This window comes from Petaurus breviceps, unplaced genomic scaffold (assembly GCF_028583685.1).
Source record: "Petaurus breviceps papuanus isolate PSGF00001 unplaced genomic scaffold, PetGlider_PUasm1.0 151, whole genome shotgun sequence".
Classification (NCBI taxonomy): domain Eukaryota; kingdom Metazoa; phylum Chordata; class Mammalia; order Diprotodontia; family Petauridae; genus Petaurus; species Petaurus breviceps.
In genome coordinates this window covers 11,506,405-11,511,780 of record NW_027185712.1, presented here as the reverse complement: position 1 = coordinate 11,511,780, position 5,376 = coordinate 11,506,405, and the positions used below count along the sequence as shown (strand labels likewise).

Genomic DNA, 5,376 nt, shown 5'->3' with positions numbered 1-5,376 from the left:
CTGCTTCTCCTATTAGCAGTCTTTCATAATATGGGCACGTCCAATTGCTCAAATAATGTACCGATTTGGGTTTATTAAAGTTCTGAATTTGTATTACAAAATTCCAGCTGAGCTCTTGCCTTTTCATTAGACATGTTTAAATTCTTCTATTTGATTAAAGGTCCATTTTCCCCCTATAGCATGATATTTAGCCTGGAAGGATATGTTATTCTTTGTTATAAGGCTGTATATTTTTGCCTTTTGAGTATTTTATTTAAGCATTACCTTCTGTTCATAGTAGAAGCTACAAGGCCTTGAATAATTTTTACTCTGGATCCATCATATAACTTGACCTCCTTTTTTTTTTCCTGGTTCCTTAAAATATATATATATATATATATTTTTTTTTCTTTGTGTGGGAACTCTGGATTTTAACCATGACATTCCTAGTGCTTTTCCTTTTCAGAATCCTTTTAAGGGGTAATTGGTGGATTCCTTCTCTCTTTACTTTTCTTCTGGTCCTAATAGATCTGGTCAACTTTTATTTGTGGTTACTAAAAATATGATTTCTAGGATTTTGTTTTATTCATATGTTTCAGGAAATCCAACAATTATTAAATGATTTCTCCTTAAAGACCTGTCTAATAAGTTAGTTATTTTTGATATCAGATGCTTTACCTTTTCTTCTTTTTTCCCATCTTTTTATCTTTCCTAATATTGCTTGCTGTCTCAAGGAGTTATTGATTTCTGTTTGGTCTATTTGAGTTTCCAAGAATTCCATTTTTTAGATACAGTTTACTACTTTCTCTTCTAAGCTGTTTATTCTCTTTCTATTTGTTTTCTTTTTATTTCCACTTTAAAAATCTTTTTACTTCATTTCTTCTAGGTATTCATTTAGTCCTTGCAAAACTCTCCCCCTACCCCCTCAACTCCCCCTAGAGTTTCTGTTTGCAATTGCTGTTGAGCTACTTGTTCTTTCCTTTGGGGAATCTCTAAATCTACATTTTTTTATGCTTCTGGATGATTTACTCATCTCGCCAGCTTTAGTTAGTTCGAGAAGTTTGACTTTATGAAAGATATAGGCTCATCCTGTGTTGCTCTTTTCAGTGGATTAATCCCCCTGCTAGGACCCACCCTGGATTCCCTGAATTCCAATACTTGACTCTAAGTGAGCACTCTCCCTCCCCTCAGGCAAGGAGCCAGAGATCTTCAAGATCCTTTTTGGACCCTGAGGACTGCATGCTAGAAACCAGGGTACATGGCCTTTCCATTTCTGAGTGCTTCTGCACCACTATGGTCCTTACTGTGTCTGCATTGGTGAATTCTGCTCCTTGAGGTTCACCTTTCAAACCTTGTATGTTTAACAGCTACTCAAAGGGCCCTCAACTCTTGCTGTCTTTGACCCAGGAAAGAGAGCCCTCAGACTACCCAAGTCTCTGGTCTTCTGGAACTGGAAGGCTATGCCATTCTTTGTCTTCTCTGGTTTGGATTTACTGCATTTACCTTTTGCCAGTGGGCCACTGGCTCTCTGTGTAGTTCTGTGGTGGAAGAATTCACTAATTGTAGTTTTTCATTGCATTTCTTTATCAGTATTTACAAAGGTTCGATTTCAGGTTGTTGTTGGAGTGTGAGGGAGCTGGCCTCTCTACAAACATTCAGGCAGCTCTCTGGAACCGAAATCCATAGGATGCTTTAAATGATGTTCTCTTCAAGTTTCCTTGAATCATGCATTGCCCCTAAGTTTATCCAACTAGACTGCAAACACCTCATGGATAGAAACTTCTCTGGCTTAAAGTATTTAACACAAGACTGGGTGCATAAAAATGACTCAGACTTATATATCGTTTTATGATTTACAAACTATGTTCCTCACAAAATAACCTGTGAGTTGTATAACGTAAACTTATTGTTACCAATTTAACAAAAGAAGCACAAAAAGATTAAGTGACTGCACAGGTTAGAAAACTAGTGAGTATCAGAAAGAGAATTTAAACAGTTCTGATTCAAAGAGCAGTATCTTGCTATCAACATAAGCATACATTGAATATGGACCAGCTTGCCCAAACGTATTAACATATCCTAATGCAAGCATTTAAACATAGCTAATAGAAATTTACTTGCTTTGTGAACAGGTAGCTAATAAAAGCTTGAGTATTTCTAATCAAGTCTCCTCCAGGTTATCTTTTGCATCTCAACCCTACCTCACTTTGGCATGCAAGATGCCTCCACCCTGGTAGCCTTCTCTCCCTGTTGGTGAGATCCTGCCTGGAAATTCCATTAGGGCATGTGCCTAAGTCAGCCATGCTCCTGTGTAGCCAGGTTCTGCTGACTCTCTGGACTGTTACAATTTTCAGTGCAAAAGAATGCCCCATTCACAAGGTACCTTTAGATCTTCTCGTTCCTTCTTTCATCCAATTTTTTTGTATATTTCTCTTCTTCCAGAAAATTAGCCCATTAAAAAAAAGTATTAATCGTTAGTCATTTATTTGTAATCTTGAAACCAACAGAGACCTAGAGACCTGAGTGTTTATTTCTCAGTATGTAAGCAGCTCATTGTTAAGTAGAAAATTCCATGAATATGTACAAAATGCCCCAACTATTGCTTCTGCCTCTCCTCATGGTGGGTGACTCTGACAGTTCTGCTACATCTGCAACCAGCTTTGTGGAAAGATGGTTTTAGCATCTTTTCTTACAGTGGCAGATAATAAGTGACTTCTTTCTAATAAGATTCAGCATGATCTCTTTCTCTTTGTGTCTCCTCTGTCTCTGTCTATCTCTGTCTCTCTCTCTCTCCTCCCCCCCCCCTTTTATTTTTAGAAACTTAAAATCAAAAGATTAAAGGATGGATGGGTGGTATGAATTTATGTTGCTGATTTTTGAAAGAATGTATTTTTCTCTGTATGAGTGTAATGCTTCTTTCTTCTATATTTCAAAGACCACCCACATGCACATGTGTCAAATGTATTATTTATTTATAATTCATTTATGTACTCATTTGTTTGGTTTTACTAATTTGAGAGAATGCTTTACTGACTTTTTACTGTAGTAGTACTTATATTTGACCAAATAGAAATCCTGCATTTGTAAAGGTGACATTGTCAGCATTTTATTATCGTATGCTTGGAATTAAGATATGGAGAGTGGGCAGAGTACAGGACTGGGGGTGAATTACTCTTAGTAACATATTTGAGAATTTTTGTTAATGGGAATGCAATGGAGGCATTTGCCCAAGTGTGACTTTGCTTTTGTAAAAACAGATGTCGAGGAGGCATCTGGGTGTAGCTGTTTTCATCAAAGCACCCGTTTCTTTTCCTTTCATGACAACTTCCCTCAAATGCAGCAAATAGGGTGAAAATTAAGGTACTCGCATATAATTTTTAATTGCACTGTCCTGAATTTTATTGTTAATTTTTCTTTATGAATGACATTTCTTCTTACTACTTGTTGAAAGCATATTCTGGGTTGATAATGGAATGAACTATGTATCAGTTGGTAAGGTGTTAGACAGGATTTGTGCTACATGAGTCATGAGAAATTGGGGAGAGCTATAGAAAGGAAGTGAGATAATTTTTCTTCCCCTGGCTACTTTTATCCCTCCTTCCTCCCTTTACTTTTTTCTACCCACATCACACACACACACACACACACACACACACACACACACACACATGCACGCACACATGCACACATACACATTTATTAACAAAAATAAACCAGTGAAAATTCATTAAAATGAGGCATTTTCTACTTTAAAATATTTATATTCTATTAGGGGAATATAGTATTTTTCAGGGAGAGGTGACCAGCAAAAAGAGCTCTGGTTTAGTCTGTCACATGCATTGTGAATGAAACTTTAGATCAGTAGATTGCCATGACTTTCCCAGTGTTAATTGTAATATTAAATTGCTTATTGTTTCCTGAGTAAGCAGTAGAAAGGTGAAAAAAAATATATTGTGAAGCAAGAGGATACAGTACACACAAAGTGACAAGAGGATAAGCTACACAAGTTGTACCTGGATATAGATGGGGATGAAGCATGAGCTAGTTGAAGTTCCTAGAAGAGAGATTCTACATAGAAAAGTGTGGTTCCAGAAAATTCTCATGAAAGAGGTAGGAATAACATTGAAATTTTTTGGTGGGGTGTACTTCAGAAGTAGAATTTATTAAAATCACATGAGCCTTACCCTTCTTTAATTTAGGAAATTATTCAGGAAAGAAAAGAGATGACTTTTCAATAAGTACTAGGGGACCTTTCTATCTGTAGTCCTTAGTTTTCCTTTCTGGGAACTATTAGGGGTCAAGGAATGGAATAAAAGTGTTATATTCTACTCATTCAATTTTGAAATCTCTGTCCCCCAGTTTCTTCAGAATGGCAAAGACATAGTCTTGTGGGGTTTTCCATTCATCAAGAAGACATGGTGGCAAGGAGGAACATTTAATGATATCATTCACTGGTAGGGAGGTAAGTGTGTATGAATACTTGGTATGCATGCATGCATGTATATATGTATCTGAATATATTGGAATTGAAAAGATGGAAAGAGAAACCAGAGCCGGAAAAAGGAAGCAAATCCCCAGTTTTTAGTTTCTTAGAAGAAACCTGTAGAGTCATAGCTATTGCCTTATTAGGGAATTTTCACCCTGGGTCTCTATCCCCATGGATTCAACAGCTCTGCCGAGGATTTATCTGATTCACATGCATCCAGAAGTTAATTTTTTGTGCCATTTTCATGTTGTAGATGCGACAACAAGTCTCAGAGCTCCTCTCTATCATTGGCAACATGGCTTCTCATAGTGTCTCTGCTTTTTGATGTCATCAATGGCCCATCCACAGTAAGAATTCTGTTCACAGTCCTGTATGCACCTTCCACATTCCCTTCCATCACAGTCCTGACAATGAACTTCAAGTGATTTGCCATGACCTTGGGATAAAGTTGTCCTTATATGAGGAGTTTTCAACTGAAGCAATGAAGGGTGTGTGTGGGGAGCATGAGGTGACGACTTCCCACTCCAGCCTATGAGAAGCAGAAAGCAGAAACCAGAAAGCAGAAACTCTGAAATATCAAATATGGCTAGAAAGATAGGTGGAGGGAAGGGAAAGAGAGCCTAATGAGTGCAAGAAATTATGTGAGTTGATGTAAGTAGAGCACATTGGTTGAATCAGAAACATCATTCAGGGTCCTAATTAGAAACAAGGCCATGTAGATTGGGGTTTCACTGTAGAAGATCTTGAATACCAAACTAATGAGTGTGAGCTTCATTCTTTGGTGAATGGGGAGCCACTGGAATATTTCAAGCAGATGAGTGATCAGATGCAAATTGATATAAGAAGTTTAGGCTTACATCGATGTTTAGGATGGATGGTTAATTCTTGTGCAGAATTTTTTTTCACCTTGG

The 5,376-nt window shown here is 37.4% G+C and overlaps 1 pseudogene; it reads right to left on the bottom strand.

The window, feature by feature from the left end:
* Nucleotides 1–4,642: 4,642 nt before the first annotated feature.
* Nucleotides 4,643–4,990, bottom strand: LOC138153722 (small ribosomal subunit protein bS21m pseudogene; annotated as a pseudogene).
* Between the last annotated feature and the right edge of the window lie 386 nt (nucleotides 4,991–5,376).